This window comes from Ranitomeya imitator, chromosome 5, assembly GCF_032444005.1.
Source record: "Ranitomeya imitator isolate aRanImi1 chromosome 5, aRanImi1.pri, whole genome shotgun sequence".
Lineage (NCBI taxonomy): Eukaryota > Metazoa > Chordata > Amphibia > Anura > Dendrobatidae > Ranitomeya > Ranitomeya imitator.
The window spans coordinates 180,226,133-180,244,173 of NC_091286.1; the positions used below are offsets into that span (position 1 = coordinate 180,226,133).

The 18,041-nt window shown below is 44.1% G+C and overlaps 1 protein-coding gene across 8 annotated transcripts in view; it reads left to right on the top strand.

Moving 5' to 3' along the window:
* SERAC1 (serine active site containing 1) overlaps positions 1-18,041 on the top strand; it is a 2,030,253-nt gene that overhangs the window by 1,679,751 nt on the left and 332,461 nt on the right. The gene's annotated exons all lie outside the window — the stretch shown is intronic.

Consider the following 18,041-nt stretch of genomic DNA (forward strand, 5'->3'; position numbering starts at 1 on the left):
ATCATTCATATCATCCATATAGGAGAGGCAATGTGACATCTATGACAGCTAAAAAGGATAATAAGGTGATTAACCTAAGTAATCATGTTTTGTCTGAGGTGGATTTTCAACTCTTGGAGAAGGGTCTCTCTTTTTCTCCCACATCTGGATTTAATTTATTTAATACGATCAAAGATCTTCATTTGTTCGCTAGATCGTTGTTGTTCAAGAGGTATTACTTTAATAATGAATTACACCTATTGTTTCCTACAGAAGAGGAACAGAATGCGCTATTAATTCTGGAGGAGTTGGCGGTGGAGCATGTTCATCCGGGAGGTAAGGTTCCTCCATCTATCCGTCCACGCTCCAGTAGATTTCCCCCTCTATCATCATGTTCTAGCATTGATTTATTCGTCCGGGTGGTGACAGAGGATCTATCTAAGATCCATAATTTTGGTGGACAGGACAATCTTTCCTTTCAAGAGAGGGAAAGATTGACATATATCAAAAATCTTCCTGATATAGTTGTCAAACCGGCTGATAAAGGTGGTAACGTCGTTCTGTGGCCTGTGGATATGTATGAGAGAGAGGCATACAGGCAGTTGAATAATAACATCTGTTATAAGAAACTTACATATAATCCTCTGTCTGCTTATAGTGCCCAATTGGACTCCATTATCCAGCAGGCCTTACAGAACGACGTTATCACCAAAGATCTGGCTATGGCTTTGGTGGTTAAGGAACCTACAGTCCCGACCATGTACTTACTCCCCAAAATTCATAAAAATGCTTCATCATCCCCGGGTCGACCTATCATCTCTGGACGGGGAAATCTACTGGAGCATGTTAATAGGTGGATAGACTTCCACCTACAACCACTAGTCACTAGCCTTCCGTCCTTTCTTAAGGATACTGGTGATGTGCTGCGCAGGGTCGACGGATTGTGTTTAGAGGGTGATTCTCTACTGGTTTCGGCGGATGTCGAGTCTCTATATACCAATATTAGGCATAGAGACGGCATTGGTGCCGTTAGATACTTTTTGCAGTCATCCACTTTGTCTACTGGTATGAGATCGCTTCTGCTGGAACTTTTGGAGTTCACCCTCACGCACAATTTTTTTGTCTTTAAGGGGTCCTTCTACCTTCAGCTCCAGGGGACTGCCATGGGGGCGGCCTTTGCGCCCTCCTATGCCGGTCTTTTCCTGGGGCTGTGGGAGAGGGACCTGATCCTGTCGGGCGAACAGGGATCAATTGACCGTGTCCTTTTATGGACACGTTATATTGATGATATCTTCTTCGTCTGGCAGGGCACATCCGCCGACCTTGCTCAGTACATCGCCTCCTTGAACAGCAACGATATGAACATTCTTTTGACATTTGTGTGGAGTGACACATCCATTGACTTTCTAGATGTGACAATTAAGAGAGACCCTGATGGATCACTTTGTACGGAAATTTTTTTCCCGTAAACCAACTTCTACTAACACCCTCTTGCACGCCTCCTCAGGTCATCCCCAGCATATGATTAGATCTATTCCGGTGGGGCAGTTTCTTCGTTTACGTCGTATCTGCTCCACTGATGGCGATTTTGAAAAAAGAGCTGGGGAACTGAGGATGCGGTTTCTGGCAAGGGGTTATAGTGGTAGATCCATCAAGAGGGCATACCAGAGGGCAAAACATGCTACACGCCATGATTTACTTTATGGCAGTCAACATGGACAATATAATAGAACTAATAACACCAGTAATATTAGATTTATCACCACTTATAATTCTAAAACTAACCAGATTAGGAGAGCCTTAGATAAAGCCTGGCCTATACTTCTAGTTGATCCGGTAATTAAGAAATTTGTTCCAAAAAAACCATCCATCACTTTCAGGCGTGCCACTAATCTTAGGGACCAGTTGGTCCATAGCCACCATGAAGGGCGGCCCCCTGTGACCTTTCTGGATAGGTTTACATCTAGTGTTGGTTGTTTTCCGTGTGGTCGGTGTGTCGCCTGCCCCAACATTGAGAAAAGTGATTTTTTCTTTGACTCTAGTGGTGCAAGGAGATTTTCTATTAGACAACGGATTACTTGCACCACTAGGTATGTTATTTATTACGCCACATGCCCCTGCGGACTTATATACGTTGGCCTTACCACCCGCCAGTTGAAAGTCCGCGTGAGGGAACATGTGTTGGGGATACAGGCGGCCGCCGGCCACACGGATGTGACCACACTAAAAACACTGCCGAGGCATTTCAAGACGTATCATGATTGTGATGCCAGGATGTTGAAAGTAAGGGGAATTGATGCCCTTAGGATCAACATTAGAGGTGGCGGTCTCTCTAAGAGACTTGGCATGCTTGAAACACGCTGGATATGGCGCCTGCACACTGTTCAACCTAATGGACTGAATGAGGGATTGTCGTTCGCCCCGTTCTTGTAGCCGCCGGACTGCCGTGCATCGTTTTCCCTTGTACTGCTCCGCATTCGCTATCTTTACCTGTTTTTAACTTGCGTTTTATTATTGTTTTTCTAGTTTTAGCTTGTTTCCGGCTTGAACACGGGTATGGGATATTCATCCGATGGTCTTGAGAAGAACCTGCATCTATATGAATATTGTTTCGACATCTTGATGGACATCAATATTTGTGGTCGTACATTATTACAAGAAAATTGAGATATATATCATGGACTATTTGTACCAGCGTTTTTGTATAGTATCACAAGAAAGAGATATACACTTGGACTATGTATACCAGCTTTTATTTATGTATTATATGACATCGTCTCTATTGCTGATATCTATATATATATATGTGTTGATATTTATCCCATCATAGAGGTTCTTTGCCCAGAGATGGGTAGGTATGTTGTCTATGGGTGTTGTATTAATTGCGGCGGATCTGTAGATGAGAGATTATATTTGCATGCATCTGTGTATATCTTGTTATATGTTTACCTCTTGGCCATATGTATGTATTTATCTATTTATTTATTTGATCCCATACCACTGTTCTCTTGTGTGCTATAGTATTGTATTTGTAATCGTTTTTGTTTATGTATTTTTGTATTTTTTTTATTGGTGATTAGTGGTTTGTGCGCCCTGGATGGTTCTGGTTTTGTATGCCAGTACATTTGCCCCTTTCCAATATGGCGATGGGTATTGCTTGCGCACGCGCAGTTGCGCCGCTCTCCTCCCTGGTCCGCTATGCCTTGTGGGGCGGATCATATGGGGCCAGTGTGTTTCCGGCCCCGCAGGCTGTGCGGACCGGATATGGATGTTGCGGTGCAGCTGGGCTGGCGTGCGCTGTTATTTCCGGTCGATGAGCTATTTAATTGGTGCCCCCCTTGTGTTTGGCACCCCCCTGAGGAAGGCTACCCGCCGAAACGCGCGTCGGGGAGGACTGGGCTGTCGTGCACGTGTTCGGTGATACATCACTGTGGTATGTACCATGTATTCTGTTTTGGATATTTGTCCATAGGGTCATATATGCTATTAATGGGCTCATATGTTGCGAACAGCGTTGCACTACAGCCTGGTCCCTGTATGTGAGATGGGTACGCGGGCCTGTGTAGGGGATCTGTATGCCCGCCATGCTGTGCACCTGTGTTTTTAATTCAATAAAGTTTGTTTCTATTTTTCATTATCGGACGTTTCTTTGACTGCTTGTTTGGTGCTTTTTGGTATTATCTCTATGTGCAGTTGTCCATGTATGGTCCTAAGTCTGTCTTGATCCACATGGCTAGTGTTGTTATCAATTTATGATACAATCAAGACAGACTATGTATGCCAGTGAATTGTGTTGTATATTGTAACCATAGAGGTCCCTGGGACCTCTATGGTTACTGATGACTGGTGGCTGTGAGCGCCACCCTGTGGTCGGCGCTCACAGTACACCTCCATTTCTGCTACATAGCAGTGATCAGCAGATCGCTGCTATGTAGCAGAGCCGATCGCTTTGTGCCTGCTTCTAGCCTCCCATGGAGGCTATTGAAGCATGGCAAAAGTAAAAAAAAAAAGTTTAAAAAAATGTGAAAAAAATAAAAAAAACATAAAAGTTTAAATCACCCCCCTTTCGCCCCAATCAAAATAAATCAATAAAAAAAATATGAAATCTACGCATATTTGGTATCGCCGCGCTCAGAATCGCCCGATCTATCAATTAAAAAAAAGTGTTAACCTGATCGCTAAACAGCGTAGCGGGAAAAAAAATTGAAACGCCAGAATTACGTTTTTTTGGTCGCCGCGACATTGCATTAAAATGCAATAACGAGCGATCAAAAGAACGTATCTGCACCGAAATGCTATCATTAAAAACGTCATCTCGGCACGCAAAAAATAAGCCCTCAACCGACCCCAGATCATGAAAAATGGAGACGCTACGAGTATCGGAAAATGGCGCAATTTTTTTTTTTTTTTTTTTTAGCAAAGTTTGGAATTTTTTTTCACCACTTAGATAAAAAATAACCTAGTCATGTTAGGTGTCTATGAACTCGTACTGACCTGGAGAATCATAATGTCAAGTCAGTTTTAGCATTTAGTGAACCGAGCAAAAAAGCCAAACAGAAAACCAATGTGGGATTGCACTTTTTTTGCAATTTCACCGCACTTGGAATTTTTTTCCCGTTTTCTAGTACACGACATGCTAAAACCAATGATGTTGTTCAAAAGTACAACTCGTCCCGCAAAAAATAAGCCCTCACATGGCCAAATTGACGGAAAAATAAAAAAGTTATGACTCTGGGAAGGAGGGGAGCGAAAAACGAACACGGAAAAACGAAAAATCCCCTGGTCATGAAGGGGTTAATATTTGCCTTTCTGCTTGTCTGCCAGTCCTGAGTGTGCCATCTCTCTTAAATAGTGGGCCATAGAAAGCCTATTTTTTTTTTAAATTTGGTATCTAAATTCTCCCTGAAAAAAAAAACAGTGGGAGATTAATATTGGCCTTTCTGCTTGTCTGCCAGTCCTGAGTGTGCCATCTGTTAGGGCTAGCGGAACGCACCGAGTAAATAGAGATGTTTATTGATATTGGTGCGTTCGCAGCAAACGGCGGAGCTATATGGCGGTATAGACTAACTCAGTTAATTCACTGAGTAGCCGTGAAAGGAAAGCACTGTGCCCTGTTAGACTCCACAGAGGCACAGGCTAACTGCCCAAACAGAGAGCAGTCAGTGGTCACTAGTGTTGAGCATTCCGATACCGCAAGTATCAGGTATCGGCCGATACTTGCGGTATCGGAATTCTGATACCGAGATCCGATATTTTTGTGATATCGGGTATCGGTATCGGATCAATAGGGATGTGTAAAATAAAGAATTAAAATAAAAAATATTGATATGCTCACCTCTCCGGCGGCCCCTGGACTTCACGCTGCTAACCGGGAGGCTTCTTTGTTTAAAAAGCGCGCCTTTCTGACCTGCGAATGACGTCCCGGCTTCTGATTGGTCGCGTGCCGCCCATGTGACCGGCACGCGACCAATCAGAAGCCGCGACGTCATCAATATTTTTTATTTTAATTCTTTATTTTACACATCCCTATGGATCCCAGGGCCTGAAGGAGAGTTTCCTCTCCTTCAGACCCTGGGAACCATGAGAATACCTTCCGATACTTGATGTCCCATTGACTTGTATTGGTATCGGATATCGGTATCGGCGATATCCGATATTTTTTGGGTATCGGCCGATACTATCCGATACCGATACTTTCAAGTATCGGACGGTATCGCTCAACACTAGTGGTCACACAAACACACAAAACTCCTCGCCGGAGGAGCCAGCATTCTAGGGGCTTATTTCAGCCGGGTCCCTGAATACACTCAGACTCAATCTCCTCGCCGGAGGAGCCAGCATTCTAGGGGCTTATTTCAGCCGGGTCCCTGAACACACATACATGTGACCACACTGGCGCAAAGCACATAACATAAGACAATACTAGCGCATGGCCGTGCGGTCATGCGCAGTTTATATAGTTGCAGCACAGGAAGCTGCTACTGAAGTTTTTGCCCTTTCAGGAACTTCCAGAAGGATCAATGGAATGTACTGCAGCACCTGAGCATGTGACCGAACATGTGGCCCTCGACCTCCAATGGGAGACCCTGCCCTGGGCATGCTCAGTGTGAGTAAACAAGGACTTAGTCCCAGAGAGGCTCGCTCGCAGCAGATCAGTGCAGGGTACCATAGGAAAGCCAGAAAAGGCAGTAGTGACCCTATGCACCGAATCAGCCCCAGCGAGACGCTGAAAGCGACGTCTCCGCTGAGCAGAGCCCACTGCGGCCGATACCGAATGGGAGACCACAGCAGACACGGATCGAGATTCCCCCTGTGCAGCAGAGGAAACTCGACTCCTAACATTACCCCCCCTCCTAGGGCCCCCCCTCCTTGAGCCTCACTACGCTCAAAAGCTGCGATAAGCAGCGGAGCCCGAATGTGCTCCACAGGCTCCCAGGTTCTATCCTCTGGGCTGTGACCCTTCCAGTCCACCAGATAAAATTTCTTGCCACGTACCACCTTGCACCCCACAATAGCATTCACCTCAAACTCATCCGTGGATGAACCCGATGTCCCAGCAGATGACTCGGAAAACCGAGACAAATGAACGGGCTTTAAGAGGGAAACGTGGAAAGTATCGGTGATACCAAGGCGTGGAGGAATAGCCAAACGGTAGACCACAGGGTTGACCTGTTCCAGAACCTTAAACGGGCCAATGTAGCGAGGAGCAAACTTAGTGGACTCAACTCGCAGCCTGATGTTACGGGCGGAGAGCCACACTAAGTCGCCAGGAGCAAAGACCGGAGCGGGGTGCCGGTGTGTATCAGCCGAAACCCTCATTCTCTCCTTGGAGGCCCGGATGGCATCCTGTGTGCGGTCCCAGATGTCACGTGCCTCCACCGCCCAGTCTGCCACCCTACAATCGGTGGATGACACGGGCATGGGCACAGGGACACGCGGATGCTGGCCGTAATTAAGGAGAAAAGGAGTTTGACCAGTGGAATCGGCTACGGCGTTGTTCAGGGTAAATTCCGCCCAAGGTAGCAAAGATGCCCAGTCATCCTGCCTAGCAGAGACAAAATGTCGCAAATATGTCACCAGAGTCTGGTTGGTTCTCTCCACCAACCCATTCGTCTCGGGATGGTATGCAGAGGAGAGGTTTAACTCTATGCTGAGTAAACGGCAGAGCTCTCTCCAAAACCGAGATGCGAACTGGGGACCCCGATCGCTGACAATCTTATCAGGCATACCATGCAATCGGAAAACGTGTTTAATGAACAACACCGCCAAGGCCCGTGCTGAGGGTAACCGAGGAAGCGGCACCAAATGCACCATCTTGGAGAAATGGTCGGTGACAACCCAAATAATGGAGCAGCCACGCGACTTGGGTAGACCCACCACAAAGTCCATCCCGACCATCTCCCAGGGCCTGTCTGCCACCGGTAGAGGGTAAAGCAACCCAGCAGGCCGTTGCCGAGGAGACCGATTCTGGGCGCAAGAAACGCACGCCTGAATATAGTCCTTGACATCTCGGGCCATATGTGGCCACCAGTATGTTCTCGCCAGAAGCTCAGATGTCCTCTTGGTCCCAAAATGCCCACCCACTCTGGAGGAGTGAGCCCAAGAGAGAACCTCCGGTCGCAAGTTAGCTGGTACGAAAGTCTTGCCAGGGGGCACAGACTCTAGCGAAACCGGAGCTACAGTTCTCAGGCTCTCAGAAGGGACAATAAGCCGAGGCTCCTCCTCCTCCTCCTCCTCCGATGACACCACGGAGCGGGAGAGAGCGTCAGCACGTTCTTCTCCCTGGAGAGGAAATGGAGAGTAAAATGGAACCGGGAGAAGAACAGGGACCATCTAGCCTGGCGAGAATTCAGCCGCTGGGCCGTTTGCAGATACACCAAGTTCTTGTGGTCAGTGAAGACTTGGAAGGGAAAGCGAGCTCCCTCCAAGAGATGTCTCCACTCCGAAAAAGCCAACTTCATGGCCGGCAACTCCCTGTCCCCGATGGAATAATTCCTCTCCGCTGGTGTGAAGGTCTTGGAGAAGAAGAAGCAAGGATGCTTCCGACCTTGAGCATCCTTTTGGAAAAGGACTGCTCCAGCACCAACGGATGAGGCATCCACCTCCAAGATAAATGGCTTATCAACATCGGGGCGATGTAGGATGGGAGTGCTAGCGAAGTGTGACTTGATCGAGAGAAAGGCTTTGGAGACCTCCTCTGACCACAACTTGGGATTTGCTCCCTTCTTGGTGAGGGCAACCAAGGGAGCTACCAAAGTTGAGAAGTGTGGAATGAACTGGCGATAGTAATTAATGAACCCCATAAAGTGCTGCACCGCTTTATGAGAATGGGGTTCCTGCCAGTCCATTACAGCCTGTAGCTTGGCAGGATCCATAGCCAAACCCTGGGCAGAGATGATATAACCAAGGAAAGGCAAGGACTCCTGCTCAAACACACACTTCTCCAACTTGGCGTAGAGGGAGTTTGCCCGTAAGAGGTCAAAGACTTTGCGAACATCTCTCCGATGGGAGTCAATATCTGGAGAGAAGATGAGAATATCATCCAGATAGACTACGACCGAGGTGGTGAGCATATCCCGGAAGATGTCGTTCACAAAGTCTTGGAAATCGGCTGGGGCATTACAGAGCCCGAAGGGCATCACCAGATATTCATAGTGCCCATCCCTGGTGTTAAAAGCTGTCTTCCATTCATCCCCCTCACGGATGCGAATCAGGTTGTAAGCACCCCGCAGATCTAACTTTGTAAATACCCTCGCTCCCCATAGCCTATCAAACAGCTCAGATATCAGGGGTAGTGGGTACTTGTTCTTAACGGTGATGGCGTTAAGACCCCTGTAGTCTATGCATGGACGTAAGTCTCCAGTCTTCTTCTGTGCGAAGAAGAACCCTGCCCCTGCCGGTGACACTGACTTCCTAATGAATCCTCTTGCCAGATTCTCCTGGATGTACTGGGACATTGCCTCCGTCTCCGGGAGAGATAACGGATAGACTCGACCCCGGGGAGGCTCAGCACCAGGCAAGAGGTCAATAGGACAGTCATAGGGGCGGTGAGGCGGAAGGGTCTCCGCAGCTCTTTTGGAGAACACGTCTGCATAGGGCCAATAGTGCTTGGGGAGAGAGGAAAGATCTGCGGGTACCTGTGTAGTAGCAACCTGAACGCACTCCCTCAGACATCTACCCTCGCAAGATTTACTCCATCCCACAATTCTCCCAGAGGACCACTCAATATGAGGAGAATGGTAGCGAAGCCATGGTATCCCCAACAGGACCTCATCAATTCCCTCAGGAATGACTAATAGGGAGATTATCTCCTGATGTGATGGAGACACAGATAGCGTGAAAGGAATGGTTTGGTGGGTAATCTGTGAAGGTAGTGTTGACCCATTTACCACTCGAACGGTTACCGGCTTGGCGAGCATCACCAAGGGTATTGCGTGACGCTGGGCAAAAGCGGAAGACATAAAGTTACCCTCTGCCCCAGAATCCACGCATAGCTCGACCATAAGAGTGGATGGGCCTATGGTAATTGTTCCCTTGAAGGACAACTTTGAAGCAAACGTCGCCGTGTCTAGTGTACCTCCTCCAACTGCCACTAGACGCTGACGTTTCCCCGACCGCTGAGGACCCTTGGAGGCAAGGTGTCCTGACTGCTGGCAAACATGACGGACCTTATGTGTACGGGCAGACTGAGACTTGGATCCCGCTCGTGTCACCTCTAAGGCCTCATGTGACTCGGATGCCTGGACTGGAGATTCCAAAGGTTTGGCGAAGGTGGGAGCCAGCCGAAACCTCTGCCTACACTGGGCTCGCTCCAACCTCCGCTCGTTAAAACGGAGGTCGATACGAGTAGAGACAGTTATTAACTCCTCCAGTGTGGCAGGAATCTCCCTAGTGGCCAGAGCGTCCTTAATGTGGTCAGCCAGGCCCCTCCAAAATATGGGGATAAGGGCTTTATCCGACCACTCCAGCTCGGAAGCTAAAGTACGGAAAATTGGCTGACCAAGGACTCACCCTGAGTTAATGCCAGTAGTTGGAGCGCTGTGTCATGGGTGACTTGAGGTCCTAAAAAGACCTTTTTCAGAGTGCTCAGGAACAACGGAGCACTCTGCACCACATGATCACCACGCTCCCACAGCGGTGTAGCCCACTCCAACGCCCTGTCCGACAAAAGAGACACAATAAATCCCACCTTAGCCCGCTCTGTAGGAAAACGTGCAGCCAGGAGCTCGAGGTGAATAGAGCACTGACTCACGAATCCCCTACAAGTTTTGCTATTTCCAGAAAATGTTTCTGGCAGCGGAAGGCGAGATAACGTTGGAACAGGGGTGGCAGTGGACAAGGTTGCTGCAGCCACGCTAGCAGCCTGTACAGCAACTGCGGTAACATCCACAGCTGAGGTTGAGCTCTCGAGAGCCGCCAACCTACCCTCCAGCTGCTGGATATACCGCAAAGATTGCTGAATGTCCGCCATTTACTAGCCAGACCCTGGCGCTAGTATTCTGTTAGGGCTAGCGGAACGCACCGAGTAAATAGAGATGTTTATTGATATTGGTGCGTTCGCAGCCCGGGGTCCACCGTGCAGGAGTACCTGCTGCTAGCAAACGGCGGAGCTATATGGCGGTATAGACTAACTCCGTTAATTCACTGAGTAGCCGTGAAAGGAAAGCACTGTGCCCTGTTAGACTCCACAGAGGCACAGGCTAACTGCCCAAACAGAGAGCAGTCAGTGGTCACACAAACACACAAAACTCCTCGCCGGAGGAGCCAGCATTCTAGGGGCTTATTTCAGCCGGGTCCCTGAACACACATACATGTGACCACACTGGCGCAAAGCATATAACATAAGACAATACTAGCGCATGGCCTTGCGGTCATGCGCAGTTTATATAGTTGCAGCACAGGAAGCTGCTACTGAAGTTTTTGCCCTTTCAGGACCTTCCAGAAGGACCAATGGAAAGTGCTGCAGTACCTGAGCATGTTTTGCCCTTTCAGGACCGTCCAGAAGGACCAATGGAATGTACTGCAGCACCTGAGCATGTGACCGAACATGTGGCCCTCGACCTCCAATGGGAGACCCTGCCCTGGGCATGCTCAGTGTGAGTAAACAAGGACTTAGTCCCAGAGAGGCTCGCTCGCTGCAGATCAGTGCAGGGTACCATAGGAAAGCCAGAAAAGGCAGTAGTGACCCTATGCACCGAATCAGCCCCAGCGAGACGCTGGGACCGACGTCTCCGCTGAGCAAAGCCCACTGCGGCCGATACCGCATGGGAGACCGCAGCAGACACGGATCGAGATTCCCCCTGTGCAGCAGAGGAAACTCGACTCCTAACACCATCTCTCTTAAATAGTGGGCCATAGAAAGCCTAGTGTTTTTTTTTTAAATTTGGTATCTTAATTCTCCCTGAAAAAAAAAACAGTGGGAGATTAATATTGGCCTTTCTGCTTGTCTGCCAGTCCTGAGTGTGCCATCTCTCTTAAATAGTGGGCCATAGAAAGCTTTTTTTTTTTTTTTAATTTTGGTATCTAAATTCTCCCTGAAAAAAAAAACAGTGGGAGATTAATATTTGCCTTTCTGCTTGTCTGCCAGTCCTGAGTGTGCCATTTCTCTTGAATAGTGGGCCATAGAAAGCCTATTTTTTTTTTATTTGGTATCTAAATTCTCCCTGAAAAAAAAAAAACAGTGTGAGATTAATATTGGCCTTTCTGCTTGTCTGCCAGTCCTGAGTGTGCCATCTCTCTTAAATAGGGGGCCATAGAAAGCCTAGTGTTTGTTTTTTTTAAATTTGGTATCTAAATTCTCCCTGAAAAAAAAAACAGTGGGAGATTAATATTGGCCTTTCTGCTTGTCTGCCAGTCCTGAGTGTGCCATCTCTCGTAAATAGTGGGCCATAGAAAGCCTAGTGTTTTTTTTTTAATTTGGTATCTAAATTCTCCCTGAAAAAAGAAAAAAAAAGTGGGAGATTAATATTGGCCTTTCTGCTTGTCTGCCAGTCCTGAGTGTGCCATCTCTCTTAAATAGTGGGCCATAGAAAGCCTATTTTTTTTTTTTTATTTGGTATCTAAATTTTCCCTGAAAAAAAAAACCAGTGGGAGATTAATATTGGCCTTTCTGCTTGTCTGCCAGTCCTGAGTGTGCCATCTCTCTTAAATAGTGGGCCATAGAAAGCCTACTGTTTTTTTTTTTTATTTGGTATCTAAATTCTCCCTGAAAAAAAAAACAGTGGGAGATTAATATTGGCCTTTCTGCTTGTCTGCCAGTCCTGAGTGTGCCATCTCTCTTAAATAGTGGGCCATAGAAAGCCTAGTGTGTTTTTTTTTTAAATTTGGTATCTAAATTCTCCATGGAAAAAAAAACACAGTGGGAGATTAATATTGGCCTTTCTGCTTGTGTGCCAGTCCTGAGTGTGCCATCTCTCTTAAATAGTGGGCCATAGAAAGCCTAGTGTTTTTTTTTAATTTGGTATCTAACTTCTCCCTGAAAAAAAAACAGTGGGAGATTAATATTTGCCTTTCTGCTTGTCTGCCAGTCCTGAGTGTGCCATCTTTCTTAAATAGAGGGCCATAGAAAGCCTAATTTTTTTTTTTAATTTGGTATCTAAATTCTCCCTGAAAAAAAAAAAACAGTGGGAGATTAATATTTGCCTTTCTGCTTGTCTGCCAGTCCTGAGTGTGCCATTTCTCTTGAATAGTGGGCCATAGAAAGCCTATTTTTTTTTTTATTTGGTATCTAAATTCTCCCTGAAAAAAAAAAACAGTGTGAGATTAATATTGGCCTTTCTGCTTGTCTGCCAGTCCTGAGTGTGCCATCTCTCTTAAATAGGGGGCCATAGAAAGCCTAGTGTTTGTTTTTTTTAAATTTGGTATCTAAATTCTCCCTGAAAAAAAAAACAGTGGGAGATTAATATTGGCCTTTCTGCTTGTCTGCCAGTCCTGAGTGTGCCATCTCTCTTAAATAGTGGGCCATAGAAAGCCTAGTGTTTTTTTTTAATTTGGTATCTAAATTCTCCCTGAAAAAAGAAAAAAAAAGTGGGAGATTAATATTGGCCTTTCTGCTTGTCTGCCAGTCCTGAGTGTGCCATCTCTCTTAAATAGTGGGCCATAGAAAGCCTATTTTTTTTTTTTTTAATTTGGTATCTAAATTTTCCCTGAAAAAAAAAACCAGTGGGAGATTAATATTGGCCTTTCTGCTTGTCTGCCAGTCCTGAGTGTGCCATCTCTCTTAAATAGTGGGCCATAGAAAGCCTACTGTTTTTTTTTTAAATTTGGTATCTAAATTCTCCCTGAAAAAAAAAACAGTGGGAGATTAATATTGGCCTTTCTGCTTGTCTGCCAGTCCTGAGTGTGCCATCTCTCTTAAATAGTGGGCCATAGAAAGCCTAGTGTGTTTTTTTTTTAAATTTGGTATCTAAATTCTCCATGGAAAAAAAAACACAGTGGGAGATTAATATTGGCCTTTCTGCTTGTGTGCCAGTCCTGAGTGTGCCATCTCTCTTAAATAGTGGGCCATAGAAAGCCTAGTGTTTTTTTTAATTTGGTATCTAACTTCTCCCTGAAAAAAAAACAGTGGGAGATTAATATTTGCCTTTCTGCTTGTCTGCCAGTCCTGAGTGTGCCATCTTTCTTAAATAGAGGGCCATAGAAAGCCTAATTTTTTTTTTTAATTTGGTATCTAAATTCTCCCTGAAAAAAAAAAAACAGTGGGAGATCAATATTGGCCTTTCTGCTTGTCTGCCAGTCCTGAGTGTGCCATCTCTCTTAAATAGTGGGCCATAGAAAGCCTAGTGTTTTTTTTTTAAATTTGGTATCTAAATTCTCCCTGAAAAAATAAAAAAAAACGTGAGAGATTAATATTGGCCTTTCTGCTTGTGTGCCAGTCCTGAGTGTGCCATCTCTCTTAAATAGTGGGCCATAGAAAGCCTAGTGTTTTTTTTTTAATTTGGTATCTAAATTCTCCCTGAAAAAAAAAAACAGTGGGAGATTAATATTGGCCTTTCTGCTTGTCTGCCAGTCCTGAGTGTGCTATCTCTCTTAAATAGTGGGCCATAGAAAGCCTAGTGTTTTTTTTTTAAATTTGGTATCTAACTTCTCCCTAAAAAAAAAACAGTGGGAGATTAATATTGGCTTTTCTGCTTGTCTGCCAGTCCTGAGTGTGCCATCTCTCTTAAATAGTGGGCCATAGAAAGCCTAGTGTTTTTTTTTTTATTTGGTATCTAAATTCTCCCTGAAAAAAAAAACAGTGGGAGATTAATATTGGCCTTTCTGCTTGTGTGCCAGTCCTGAGTGTGCAATCTCTCTTAAATAGTGAGCCATAGAGAGCCTAGTGTTTTTTTTTAATTTGGTATCTAAATTCTCCCTGAAAAAAAAAACATTGGAAAATTAATATTTGCCTTTCTGCTTGTCTGCCAGTCCTGAGTGTGCCATCTCTGTTAAATAGTGGGCAATAGAAAGCCTATTTTTTTTTTTTAAATTTGGTATCTAAATTCTCCCTGAAAAAAAACAGTGGGAGATTAATATTTGCCTTTCTGCTTGTCTGCCAGTCCTGAGTGTGCCATCTCTCTTAAATACTGGGCCATAGAAAGCCTATTTTTTTTAATTTGGTATCTAAATTCTCCCTGAAAAAAAAAACAGTGGGAGATTAATATTGGCCTTTCTGCTTGTCTGCCAGTCCTGAGTGTTCCATCTCTCTTAAATAGTGGGCCATAGAAAGCCTAGTGTTTTTTTTTAAATTTGGTATCTAAATTTTCCCTGAAAAAAAAAACAGTGGGAGATTAATATTGGCCTTTCTGCTTGCGTGCCAGTCCTGAGTGTGCAATCTCTCTTAAATAGTGGGCCATAGAACGCCTAGTGTTTTTTTCTTTTTAAATTTGGTATCTAAATTCTCCCTGAAAAAAAAAACCAGTGGGAGATGAATATTTGCCTTTCTGCTTGTCTGCCAGTCCTGAGTGTGCCATCTCTCTTAAATAGTGGGCCATAGAAAGCCTAGTGTTTTTTTTTTCAAATTTGGTATCTAAATTCTCCCTGAAAAAAAAAAACAGTGGGAGATTAATATTTGCCTTTCTGCTTGTCTGCCAGTCCTGAGTGTGCCATTTCTCTTGAATAGTGGGCCATAGAAAGCCTATTTTTTTTTTAAATTGGTATCTAAATTCTCCCTGAAAAAAAAACAGTGGGAGATTAATATTGGCCTTTCTGCTTGTCTACCAGTCCTGAGTGTGCCATCTCTCTTAAATAGTGGGCCATAGAAAGCCTAGTGTTTTTTTTTTAATTTGGTATCTAAATTCTCCCTGAAAAAAAAAAAACAGTGGGAGATTACTATTGGCCTTTCTGCTTGTCTGCCAGTCCTGAGTGTGCCGTCTCTCTTAAATAGTGGGCCATAGAAAGCCTAGTGTTTTTTTTTTAAATTTGGTATCTAAATTCTCCCTGAAAAAAAAAACAGTGGGAGATTAATATTGGCCTTTCTGCTTGTCTGCCAGTCCTGAGTGTGCCATCTCTCTTAAATAGTGGGCCATAGAAAGCCTAGTGTTTTTTTTTTTAATTTGGTATCTAAATTCTCCCTGAAAAAAAAAACAGTGGGAGATTAATATTGGCCTTTCTGCTTGTCTGCCAGTCCTGAGTGTGCCATCTCTCTTAAATAGTGGGCCATAGAAAGCCTAGTGTTTTTTTTTAAATTTGGTATCTAAATTCTCCCTGAAAAAAAAAAACAGTGGGAGATTAATATTGGCCTTTCTGCTTGTGTGTTAGTCCTGAGTGTGCAATCTCTCTTAAATAGTGGGCCATAGAACGCCTAGTGTTTTTTTCTTTTTAAATTTGGTATCTAAATTCTCTCTGAAAAAAAAAACCAGTGGGAGATTAATATTTGCCTTTCTGCTTGTCTGCCAGTCCTGAGTGTGCCATCTCTCTTAAATAGTGGGCCATAGAAAGCCTAGTGTTTTTTTTTTTAATTTGGTATCTAATTTCTCCCTGAAAAAAAAAAACAGTGGGAGATTAATATTTGCCTTTCTGCTTGTCTGCCAGTCCTGAGTGTGCCATTTCTCTTGAATAGTGGGCCATAGAAAGCCTATTTTTTTTTTAAATTGGTATCTAAATTCTCCCTGAAAAAAAAACAGTGGGAGATTAATATTGGCCTTTCTGCTTGTCTACCAGTCCTGAGTGTGCCATCTCTCTTAAATAGTGGGCCATAGAAAGCCTAGTGTTTTTTTTTTTAATTTGGTATCTAAATTCTCCCTGAAAAAAAAAAAAAGTGGAAGATTACTATTGGCCTTTCTGCTTGTCTGCCAGTCCTGAGTGTGCCATCTCTCTTAAATAGTGGGCCATAGAACGCCTAGTGTTTTTTTCTTTTTAAATTTGGTATCTAAATTCTCCCTGAAAAAAAAAACCAGTGGGAGATTAATATTTGCCTTTCTGCTTGTCTGCCAGTCCTGAGTGTGCCATCTCTCTTAAATAGTGGGCCATAGAAAGCCTAGTGTTTTTTTTTTTTAAATTTGGTATCTAAATTCTCCCTGAAAAAAAAAAAACAGTGGGAGATTAATATTGGCCTTTCTGCTTGTCTGCCAGTCCTGAGTGTGCCATTTCTCTTGAATAGTGGGCCATAGAAAGCCTAGTGTTTTTTTTTTTAATTTGGTATCTAAATTCTCCCTTAAAAAAAAAAAACAGTGGGAGATTACTATTGGCCTTTCTGCTTGTCTGCCAGTCCTGAGTGTGCCATCTCTCTTAAATAGTGGGCCATAGAAAGCCTAGTGTTTTTTTTTTTAAATTTGGTATCTAAATTCTCCCTGAAAAAAAAAACAGTGGGAGATTAATATTGGCCTTTCTGCTTGTCTGCCAGTCCTGAGTGTGCCATCTCTCTTAAATAGTGGGCCATAGAAAGCCTAGTGTTTTTTTTTAAATTTGGTATCTAAATTCTCCCTGAAAAAAAAAACAGTGGGAGATTAATATTGGCCTTTCTGCTTGTGTGCCAGTCCTGAGTGTGCAATCTCTCTTAAATAGTGGGCCATAGAACGCCTAGTGTTTTTTTCTTTTTAAATTTGGTATCTAAATTCTCCCTGAAAAAAAAAACCAGTGGGAGATGAATATTTGCCTTTCTGCTTGTCTGCCAGTCCTGAGTGTGCCATCTCTCTTAAATAGTGGGCCATAGAAAGCCTAGTGTTTTTTTTTTTCAAATTTGGTATCTAAATTCTCCCTGAAAAAAAAAACAGTGGGAGATTAATATTTGCCTTTCTGCTTGTCTGCCAGTCCTGAGTGTGCCATTTCTCTTGAATAGTGGGCCATAGAAAGCCTATTTTTTTTTTAAATTGGTATCTAAATTCTCCCTGAAAAAAAAACAGTGGGAGATTAATATTGGCCTTTCTGCTTGTCTACCAGTCCTGAGTGTGCCATCTCTCTTAAATAGTGGGCCATAGAAAGCCTAGTGTTTTTTTTTTTAATTTGGTATCTAAATTCTCCCTGAAAAAAAAAACAGTGGGAGATTAGTATTGGCCTTTCTGCTTGTCTGCCAGTCCTGAGTGTGCCATCTCTCTTAAATAGTGGGCCATAGAAAGCCTAGTGTTTTTTTTTTTTTATTTGGTATCTAAATTCTCCCTGAAAAAAAAAACAGTGGGAGATTAATATTGGCCTTTCTGCTTGTCTGCCAGTCCTGAGTGTGCCATCTCTCTTAAATAGTGGGCCATAGAAAGCCTAGTGTTTTTTTTTAAATTTGGTATCTAAATTCTCCCTGAAAAAAAAAAACAGTGGGAGATTAATATTGTCCTTTCTGCTTGTGTGTTAGTCCTGAGTGTGCAATCTCTCTTAAATAGTGGGCCATAGAACGCCTAGTGTTTTTTTTTTTTTAAATTTGGTATCTAAATTCTCCCTGAAAAAAAAAAACAGTGGGAGATTAATATTTGCCTTTCTGCTTGTCTGCCAGTCCTGAGTGTGCCATCTCTCTTAAATAGTGGGCCATAGAAAGCCTAGTGTTTTTTTTTTTTAAATTTCGTATCTAAATTCTCCCTGAAAAAAAAAAACAGTGGGAGATTAATATTTGCCTTTCTGCTTGTCTGCCAGTCCTGAGTGTGCCATTTCTCTTGAAT